Here is a 12,144-nt window from a genome sequence, read left to right on the forward strand (position 1 = left end):
TATGGAAATAGGCTATCAAATTGAAGAGAAACACAATTCAAAAGGTGGAAAATGAAACATTCCTAATGATATATTCAGAGGTGTTAATAATATTTTCCAATTGGCATTTAGAATTGGAGATGTTTGGAAGTTGATTGATGACATTTTTAGCATGTGGGAAAACATTGTCATTAAAAACCAGAAGGTCAAAAAGTCTAAGCCATTGATATGTGGCGGCAGTAAATCAGGTCCTGAATTGAAGCAGCTTCCACAAGTTATGACTATCACACCTTGGAGAGCAATGCAAGGAGTGAAAGATGAAAAAATTATGGAAACAACATTATCTCGTGTGAAGTCAGGTGAATTATCATTAGAGGAGATGTCTGAGGAATTTCAAAAGTAAGTTTGCAGAATTATTTTTATTTATTTCTAGATTATAATTTTCTTTTAAATAAAACATGTTGTTTTTGGTAGTATTTGTTATACATATCATTATATTGACTTTTTGTTACTTTATCTATGCAGTCACAAAGTTTACATGAAAATTCAAGAACAAATGGTTAGATTGTTGAATGAAGATAGTTGGGATGATGTTGTACGCAACTACCCAAATTCAAGTTCTACATGAACATTAAAAGCTTTTTATCTTGCATTTAAAAATGTATCTTGATTTACACATTCATTTTTATTCATCTAAGTACTATTTTTAATTTATAACTTACACATATATTTGTTTATTTTATAAAAGATGAAGAAGGATGATAATGGAGTGCCAACTAGCTTCAGAACCTTTATTGAAAAAATAAAGATCGAAAGACTGAGGAAGCAATGTGTTAAGAATGTTGAACTTGATCCAACTCTTACTCATTTCATTTGGAATGGGCTAGACACTGTTCAATATCAAGTAATACAAGGTGACTCTGAAGACATTGCTAAACTCATACCTAAAAGGGAGTATGCCCTAGTTATTGCAGATATTCCCCATGGTTTCAATATTCCAAACATTGACCATGATAGTGACCCTTATACTTATCAAGTTCTTAGTAAAGTGGTTGTGGGATTTGTAAAAGTCAAGCCATCACCATTATGGAGATTTGTGACATTTCATTCAGACACACAATTGGCAATGATATTGTCAAGCTTCAAAGGGAAAACAAATTCACGGATGCAGCTTACATGGTAATATGTTTAAAATGTATATTTGATTAATGTTGAAAAATTCATTTATGTACAAGTTTATTAAACTTTTACTATTTCATGTTACAAGCAAAAGTCAAATATTTTTAAACGTGATGATCAAATATTTATAAATGATTGTGAGTTCATTCATATTGATAGTTGGGCAAAAGATGATAGCTATATTTCTATGATTTTTAATCAGGTAGACGAAAAGAGTCATAGCCAAATACTGACTTATGATACTGTTGTGAGAAAAATAACACATGAAGAAAAAGAATCAAAAGGAGAGACAGTTAACATTTATCAAAAACCACAATTATTGATTAGCTATCTTATAGACATATGTTCAAATGAAGGAGATTGGGTTCTGGATTTATTTTCTGACTCAAGTAAGTTTTATTATATAGAATTGAATTTCAATATGTTATTTTTTTAATTAATATGTCATTGTACTAATTTACTTCATTATTTCTTTTGTGCTTGATAATTAGGTACAACACTAGCATGCTGCCTTCAAAAAGGAAGAAATTGCATTGCAACTGAAAAAGATCCATTACAGTGCAATTTCATTCAGCAAAGAATTAATGCTCTTTAATTTCTTCCACATGCAATGCAAGAAATTGGGTTGAAGAAAGGGGACTTTAGCGAATCACGTGTGGAAAAAAAGGCAAAGGAACCTCAACTACCATTACATGGGATGTTTGGAAAGACATACATTGGGAGATTCGCAAACATCAAAGATCCATTAGAGGACGAAAATGAGCAAAATGAAGTAGAAAATATTGTGGAAGAAGACAATGATGAAACTCTAGAGGACGAAGAGTTTGGATTACGTGACATTGTTGATTAAATTTAAGTTATGCTTGGAAATCAAGCTCATTTTTTGTAACTATTAAGTAGTTATACTTGCAATGTTTTGACTTTGACATTTTATGAGAAGAATATACACTCAATTAAGGTTGTTATGCGTTCAATATTTGTAATATGTGATTTTTCGCATTAATTTTTAAGTTAATCATTATTTTTTGAAAAAAAAAAGGTGATTATTATTATTTTTTTGACATGAAATTCATAAAAAGAAACTATTATTTAACTATTTTTAGTTAAAATTTTTGTATAAAAATTGTGATTTTCGCATGTCAATTGTAGCAAAAAATTATCAAAATGTGTAGTTTTTTAATTATATTTATGTTAAAAATGGCTATTTTTATGTCCATTTTTTAAAAATATTTTTTTTAGAAACAATTATTTCTTTTGGATTGAAAAATTAATTAACGATGTATAAATATGTAGAATATCGAAAATTCAAATATCAATCATCTTCTTTAAATATGCAAAACAATAAAAACCTCACTACAAAAAAATTAAAATTAAAATAAAAACAAGAAAATATGAAGAAAAAGACCACTTCAAAATTTATTAAATTTACAAAATAATTATTTACATTTCATACATTAGAAAAAATAAAAATAAAAATAAAAACCTTTTAAAAAAAGGGTATGGTGTAGAATTACCACGTTTTTAAATCAACATAAAAAACACTACCATTATAAAACACAATGTACATAAAAAAATTTATAGTGCCAAAAACCAAGCTCTAAAAAACACGTGTGTTCTGCATCACCCCTTTTCAAAATTGGGTCAATTTTTTGCTATCTCTACAAAACGGGTAACAATATGGGTTCTCGTTTAAAAGTTTACATTGTTAATTTTTCCACAAAAAATATTCGCCAATTTCCATTTTTATAAAAATTACTTGCCCAATTTTTACAATATAAAACTATTTTACCTTAAAAATTGCCAACATTATATAGAGACTATATATATAAATATTTTAAATTTGAATAATTTTACAAATATATCAATAAAAAATTTATAGTTTGCATATCAGGGATTGACGAGATTCACCAATGTTCTTAAACTTCAACATAATTTTCCTTCCTTAAAATTTTCCCTGGTGGCACCCTGACCGTGCCCAAGCCCAAGCCATATGTGAACCATAAGACTAGGAGTGGCGATAGGAAGAGCACATGGCCTATGGCCCACACCCTTCATTCGCAAGGGAAAATAAGACAAGGAGCACAGGTTACAGAGGGGGCTTCGGCCCAATGTATATAAAAAAAAAAATTATAACCAAAACAATGAAACCACCACAGATAAATGTAGATTGAACCCCTGACTTACAGGTTACCATCCTTAGTGCCCTACCAATTGAGCTATGCAATTTTTTTTTCCAATTTGCAGACAAAACTTTTTCAAGAGCAATTTATACAAAGTTTGGAAGAAACAGGCATATATTTCTCAACTTTTAACAGTTTTGAGCTCAAGAAGAGCCCAAATAGTGGTTTTTGGATGTTTTGGATGTAATGAAAGTGTTATTTTTTTTTATTTTAAAGCCTTTTTGATGATGTATTGAGAATTTGTATATATAATAAAAGAAGCCACCATTGGAAGATGGACCCAGAGACATCACCCAAGAGGGGTGATCTCCATTATCAATTTGTTGTGTTTGATGCTGCATGTTTGTTGATTTTTAAATGTTAAAATTATACAAAATTTACTTAAGTTTCTGTTTGTTTGAAATCACTATCAATTTACTAAAATACATAAACTAGCTTTCAAATCATTTCATGAAATGTTCACTACTTAATTTTTGCTTAGTTTGGTATCATACCATGGTTTTCGTTCAGGTTTGACAAAATTTGCAAGGTTTCTAAATTCTTAGAAGGTCTAAATTGAGAAGAGGAGAAGGATCACTTAAAGAACCTAACCATCAAATTGGCTCAAGGAGGTCACAAACTCCACATGTGATTGCATATGAAGATAGAAAAGCACAAAATTTGATGTCCGAGGATGAGAGAGATTTTAGAAAATATTTCTTTGATATGACTAAGATGGTGAATGTGTTGTATAATGAGATAAAAACATCATTACAAGGAGAAAGTTCTAATCAGCCAAAAGGTGATGGTGGTAATGGGAGCAAGCCTCCACCCCATCCTCCTTCACCTCCATCTTCACCTCCTTCTTCACCTCCCCCTTCACATAGACCGACTCCTCCTACATCTCGAATAGGACATACTAAATCTCCTTTGCTTAAGATTGATGTCAAGTTTGAATTTCCAATGTACAATTCAAAAGTAAACACTGAAAATCTAGAGAATTGCGTAAATCAAATTGAAGTCTATTGTAGGATTCAAAAGATTGATTATGATGTCACAAATATTCATCTTCCTTCTCTTTTCTTGTAAGTTGAAATTCTCATCTTGAGGGAGGCCATAACTCAAAAATATTTGAAGAAAAGTGGTAAAATTATATCTTCTTGGAATGAATTTATAGCTGCATTAAAAAGGAAATTTTATCCATTAGCTTACATTCCAAAAGAAATTACATATAGGAAAAATTTTAGAGAAGTTAGAGTGTCCAAAGTTACACAGAAGAATTTATAAAAAGAGCATTAATATTGGGTGTTATAGGCCATTTTGTCATATTCAATCAATAGGTCTCCTAATCAAATCAATCAACATCCTATTCCCCCTTGTCATCATCTTGCAAAATGCCCTAAGCATGCCTCTTTCATTCCCAAGATTTTCTGCCTAAAACTGCATCTTTTGATCCAGTTTTAAGCCCAACACTCCCTGGCCTCTTGTTGGACAGTGTTTACCTATAGGTTTCTCCAATGTGGCCTACATTGATCACCTACATGTTTCTTCCCTTTGCACCTGCATTGGTTATAGAAATTAAGGAGAAAGAGAGATATTTTGGAAGCTTCGTCTTCTAGAAGCTTCCATAATTTGTTATAACTATTTACCTCAGATAAAACATTTGAATCCTATCCTACCATACATTGGAGTTTCTATTACTTATCCTTTGATCCCATTCTTCAATCAAAGGTGGATCTAAAACCATAGATTGGTAATTAGTAAGAACTCCCAATTTACCCCACTCCTCTACATATTTACAACCTTCGATATGCAGGGGGGTTAGATTTTGGAGAGTCATTCTACCCTTATGTTGTTGTGGTGACAAGTTTCATTTAATGCATTTCGGGTGATTGAAGGTGCACATTGTGATAGGGAAAGGACAAGTCATCCTAGAGGAGATCTTCTACAATATCAACACCTATTTATGGTTGTAACTCCTTTCATTTATATTACTGCAATAATTCTTTGTTTTCCTATATGTGATATTGTTATTTCATGTATTTCAATACCATGTTGATCTATTGTATAAAGTATTTAAGTGATACTCCATAGATCTCATAATTTCTTGGTTTGTGTTATCTAACTCTATAGGTTCTAATTTTGGCAATCAAAGCTGGAATTGCAACATTCAAGCTAAAGAAGCACGGAAGCTTGCAACAGTTTCCAGCTAGGCTGAATTGTGTCATCTATTTATTTTAAGGAAAACATTGGGTTCTTTATCTATCTGTTATTACAGGTTAGCCACGAAACCTAGGGGAGATACTTTTGTCCGCAATCGTAAATCCCGCATAAAAAATTAGCGACTCCATTGGCGAACAATGTATTCCCTTGATTGTTCCTTTTTTCATTGTGTTTGATTACCTATTTGATAGACCTTTTCTACTTTACCTAGCCAAGAACAGACCCAAGAAGTGATTTCATTGAGTCTCTCTTGCAATTTTTGTGTCAAAAATCGCTATCCTTGACCAACGCTCCTCCACTGCCTCTGACAGAGCATTGCACCTAACTTGGGCCCACTCTATACCAGGGTTGCAAAGCACTAGTGCCTCTTCTGCACTAGTGTTGGCCCCTATTTTTGCACAAAAATTGCCCTTTTTTTCAATGTCTCTCTCATCACCCTGCTTTCATCTAACCTTCTTTGAGTCTTGAGTGTCTTGTAGTCTCTCTAAAGCCTCGATTTGGTTTTCAATTTTGTTTGATTTCATTTGGTAAGAATTGGTTTTCATTTTTCTTTTTTCTTATCATTTTTTCACTTGCAAATTGATTTCATTTGGCCATTGACAACTTGGATGAACTGTGGTTTTAGTCCTCATTTTAAAAATTTCATTTGAATCAATGATTAAACATTTTCATCTTAGTTTTTTTCATTTCAAAAACTAAGTACACTGTAGAGAATTTTTTTGCATTAGCATTTAGGGTTTTGTATCCGATTGATATAGGAGTGGTTACACTGAAATGAAAATTTCATCTTGCATCATGTTTTCTGCATGTTGTATGTTGCATACTGATTGCCTCTTCCCTTCCCTACCTAGATTTTTGTTGAAAGAGAAATATTTCCATTTTCTCATGCTAGATTTTCATTTTAGGGTATTCAGGTGACATTCGTGGTGAGACCAAAACTGAAACTTAATCAAATATAAACAGTAAATTTTTTTGAATCAACCTAACTTAGGAGCATTTGTAAGATTGATGCAAATACTTAGAGGTTTAGGCTAGAGATGTGTTTCAATGTTGTTAAACATAGGAGTTGTCGCTGTTTTCTAGTGTTTCATCTCGAGGTTGAAATTTCGTTCCATGTATATGAGTGTATAGGATTTTTCTCCATGTACTGTTGGGTATATTGGATGGCACTCCACACACGCAAATTATATGGGAATTCTCTCATCAAACAGTTACACATTAGACAACACTATTATGAACTGTACTCCCACGTATCGTTGAGTATATTTTGGGAGTCCCCTATCCATAGGTAACTGAGTCTCCTTCCTTGTATATTTTCATACACCGAACACAACATTTCTGGTGATTAGCTTCCATACGTTAAGTCCTTGGTTTTCCAAAGTGTATAATGCAGTTCACGGTTTCTTGATAGTCCTTTATGCTTAGATTACCCTCTTTTTGAGTTATTTATTTTGGTATTAATAAAATTTATTACCCAACATGGAAGAACAAAATCCCCTACCCTGTTGTTCATGTAGAATGCAAAATAAGCCTCCTCTTCCACCAGAGCCTACTATTGGCCATCATCAAAAACAAAAGAAGAGGCAAACTACCAAATCAGAAACTTTGGGAACTACTTCTAGCCCTCCTATTAATATTGACCTGCCAGAATCATATATCCCTTTGAATTCTGATCTCAAGATTACATATACTCTTGATCGTGACACTGACACAATCAAAAGAGAACTCCCTGAAACCTGGTTACTTGATGTTATTGAACCTAACCTTCCTGAGTTAGACACTTTTATTCCTAAGGTTGTTGAACGATAGGAGCCTCAGCCATATTCACTTGCCACTTCAACACCTTCCTCTTCTTTTTATTTGTCTCATACAAAACCTATATATCTTAGACCTGGTGGTCAACCTCTTCCACGCAGACTTGCAAATATTGAAGATATCCCACAAGAAGAGCCTTGTCCTTCTACTCTTTTTCAATGGGGATGACTCCATTTTTATTATATTAATCCTATTCCACCTCTCCAGACTCTGACACAAACTTATTTTCCTAATTCTTTGGACTTATCCACAGATCTCGCGGGGTGATCTTCATTAGGATTATTAACCATGACTAGAACTAATCCAACGTCTCAACCGAAGTCCACCACTATGGATGAGATATCGAATGTTTCTTCCTCATCTATGTTTGCAACATCAACAAAAACACATATATATGGTGGCCCATCTATCCCACCTGGTGTTAACGGGAAATGTGTCTATTCAGAACGACCCTATCCCACTAAGGTGTGACAGTGACCTTAGAAACAAACAGAGAAAACTACTTTCGTATTCTTCTTTATGAACTATAAATGAGGAGGAATAGGATGAACCAACCTGTGTCTTGCGCTAGTCCTTTGATCCAATCTCTCTCCTCTTTGACAGCTTCCAGCTACCTGCTCCCTTACTTGCCCAGCTTCACCAAGTTCCTGTAAGATCACAGAAGAAGAAAACTACACAAAGACATGGGTTTATATTCATAAATAGCTTAGGATCATATTTAAGCTAAACATACAAATGTAACCAACATCAATGATACACAAGCATGTAGGAGAAACTCAAATAGTTTTATTGATATAACAAGAAGATCCAGGAGGAGTTACAACTGATGATTCCTGATCCAGCATCAACCTCCCAGCAAAGAAGCCCCTCTTCACCTCCAACAAAGCATAAATCACCCAATACTCTGATATCTATCTCAAAACCAACAGCAATTCTCTGCAATGTACAAAATTCCAGCGTCTGGATCTCTGGGATGAGGGATCCATATATAGATGTATGCAAGGAGTATGAGTCAGCTTATGATTTGACTAGTGGCTTCTCTCTGTCAGTTCTTGCTTCCACTTGGAGACTGAGAGCCTCTTACTCATCCTTGGTCGAACTCAGTGAGGCAAGTGTCATTGGAGAAGATTCTGGAAGCTTCCATTGTCTTTCCACCTCGCGGAATGGCACTGCCCTTTGTCATTTCCCGCTCAACGCACCCTGGTAGTGCATTTAGGTGCATTTCAACGCACCTAGCTAGTGTATTTGGGTGCTATGCAACACAGCTAGCCAGTGGAGCAGCTGAAATGATCCCGATTTGACTGATTCTGAGCAGTTTCTGGTGGAGAACTTCTGGGAGAAGCTGTAATTTGTTGACCTTGTTCCTTTAGAGGTCGGAACAACACTTTTAGGGACTTAGGATCCCTTGGTTTATGGACATTTCATGCTTAGAGCTGTAAGGCACAAAAATGTCTATAACAGTTGCCCCCTAAAGTATGAGGCCGTTTATCGGGTGAAATGCTTTATTAGGAGGATCCGAAGTTCTTTCAATGCTGGGAGGAGACTTGTAGTGAGATGCAATACAATACATTATCTTCATACTGTTTTCATGATCTAGCTGAGGTGGGCATTCCCATGCTCAGCTTTATAAATTCATTTTCATGTACCTAGGACAGACAATCGTCTGATGGTAGACTGATGATTCTGATAGAGCCATCATCCTTTTGGTAGGATGATTATCTGTGCTGCAATGCTGTACATTTCAATGTCTTTATTTTCCTGAATATATATCGCAGCCCGGATGAATGAAACTAGATCCGGGGTCTTCAATCTCGTTCGATCTTCACTCGAAGTACAAGTCGATCCATGTGAGAAATGTTCTGAAGTCGAACATGGAAAGACATCTCTTGATTACCAGTCAATGATGTAAACTGTTAACAAGCGCGAGAGGAATCACCGATAATGATAATGACCCTCAAGGTACTGCAGTACAATTCACGTGGTGTGAATAAAGGATTTGGCGTTGAACACCACGCAAGATCTTTCAGTCGAAGGTCATTGATGTATACCTGTCGTCAGAAGTGAGAAACTTGCCATTGAGGCATGCAAGCTTCAAAGTACTGAATGGGGTGTTCCTAGATCAACTTCTTGGATAATGAGTTGATGTCGACAAGAAGCGATCCGTCAAAGGAGCGCCTTAATGAATCCCACATCAATGACATGGAACAGAGCAAATGATTTTGATGGAGGTGAAAACAATCTGATGATATACGGTTCAGGATGGCGGTCATGAAAGAATGAAGTATAATGTATGGTAGTGGATGGGACACAGGTGAATTCTTTGGATGACTTCTCTTGAACATGTCGGCGACACTTATGTGATGGATTGGTAGCATTTACCCCAAATGTGGATGGTATGGCATGACCATGGTGATGTGACCGGTGAATGAAACAACCCAACCCGATTCGGACACGGAGTGGAAGTGTCATGTTCAAGAGCGACTTGCTATCAATAAAGATTCTTTGAGTTTTCTTCCCAATTTTTCTCCAGTCATTGCTGACCAGTACCTCTTTATTTTTGTCAAGCTTGAGGAGGATAACATATGATTGTTCTATAATTTTCCCTTCGGGCAAACCCATCGCTATGTTTTAACGAGCCTAGCGATAGTGAAACTCGTTCTCGTCTAAAGACAAGTTTGCCGCTATTAATCTTTTTAACAAGTTTAACGACAAAGATAACTCGGTCCTTTTCATTTTTAGAGAGTCTGAAAAGGTACGTAAAGGTAACTCCAAAATTCCTTTTTCGTCATCTAATCCCTTAAGTCCGAAAAAATATAAAACAATACAGAAGGGATGAATTTTTTATAGTTTTAACGAGCCGAACAAACAAGCGCTCAATCTTTTTGTGCAATAATCCCTCAGTTCCAAAAAGATTAAAATCTAGAGGAGGGATAGCACTTCCTGTCGCTTTAACGAGCTGGAAGGCCAAAACTTGGCAATCTTTTCATATTTTATGAGTCAGTTGAAAAGAGCTTAAAGAAGACTCGTCTTTTGAGGAACGAGTGATGAAATGGGTAGCAGCTGATTCCAGGTAAGGTTTGGAATTTTCCAATCACGGCAGTGTCACAAGGATGGCTAGTGAAATCACTCTTTGCAGCTGCTCCTCAAAATGGGTAAACAATCAAATGGAGGTGAATGATCGGCCAATGAAAAAGTGGAGGTGACGGTGCAAACACGACCAAGGCTTTAATGGCTGAAATGCTACATTCAGAGTGGTTATTTACCGGGGAATAGTTCATTTTTTAACGAGCTTAAACGCAGGTGGAAACATTTGCTCATGTCTTATGTTTATTTTTTAACGAGCTTGAACTATGTGCTAAAACTGCTCGATTAATCCAGTCATATCATAAGAAAGTCTCATATAAAAATGGCAATTTTTAGATTTTTTCCCAACATCCTTTCTTTATGCAAGTTAGGTGACGACAAATCCTACGAGTTTAAAGGGTTAGAGGTCCTAAAAATTTAAAAAATAAATAGCCGCCCCTCGCTTGCGCTCCAAAAGGTTTGCATGCCCCCAGGTATAAAATATGGTTTCAAGGTTACCCCTCAATTTGCAGACAAAACATTTGTTCTATCAGGAAAGGCCTACCTCTTACAGGTTACCCAAAGATTGTTCTATTCGCGATGCAAACAAAACACTTCTTCAGCGATGTCTACCGAGATAAACAAAGGTGAGCGACGACGTCCACCAACTCACATAACTTTGACAAGAGAATCTTATTCTAGAATAACCCCTCTTCCTCTGACGGACGGGGTACAGACTAGTCATATTCTCCCGCGGAAACCTACCCTATACCCGAAGTTTTCCTGCTGAAGCAGACTAGGACACATGCCCCCTGGGTTTCAGTCATATCCCTCCGAATTACTTGCGCTCATCGAGAGGACAGACCGGGGATTGAGACATTTCTTGCGTGAAGAGACCATTTAGGGATGGTATATGACTATTTGCTATGCATGATCCGGGAAATGAAAGCTGGTCCACGAGCTTGACCACTCTTCCTTCGTGCAAAAAACACATTACTCTAAAGACTGAGGAGACGATGGCTCCCATGTAATAAATATAGTCTCGTCCAAGGAGTAGATTGTAATCCAAGGGTCCTTGAACTACCATTACGTTCATGCGAACTGTCTTCCTTCACAATGTTATGGGCACATCAGGAAGGATCCCTAAAGGTCGACTGGTTCCTTTATCAAAGCCTATCAGATTTCTCATCTCAGGCAAAAGCGATGGCGAACCAAGCGCTTTCCAAGCAGTAGAGGAAAGGATACTCACAGAAGCCCCCTCATCTATGATGGTACCAGCCATGACCATTCTATATATTTGAACGATAATTCGAAATGGTACACTTGCTGGTAAACGAGGTCTGCCTAGTTGATTCCAGTCGAAGGAGACAACTGGGCTGCTTGGAGGTGGGACCGAGTAGACGGACGGGTACGGCTCTGACGAACTTCCTTCCTGCGGTAAAGGAATGGGTAGATTTCCCCCATGTTCGTCGAAGTCTGTGTTGATGAAGAGAATCTGGACGGTGTCATCCTTGTTCTCTTCATTGACTGTATGATCTGAAGATAAAACCTCTGAAGGCAAGACCGGGTCAACTGCCACCTTTTGACTTTCGTCTAATATGGATTCAGTTGGTTTATCTTCAATGATAGGCGCTTCAGCCGACCACCTGAGCGGGCCAGCTGGATTCTCAACTAGTGACGGACTTGGCAAGAGTTTTTTATATCCAGGAGGAAGTCGTAATGGTGA

The sequence above is a fragment of the Pinus tabuliformis genome, chromosome 7 (genome assembly GCF_031772625.1).
Source record: "Pinus tabuliformis cultivar Carrire ecotype Pingquan chromosome 7, CPIR1, whole genome shotgun sequence".
Classification (NCBI taxonomy): Eukaryota; Viridiplantae; Streptophyta; class Pinopsida; order Pinales; family Pinaceae; genus Pinus; species Pinus tabuliformis.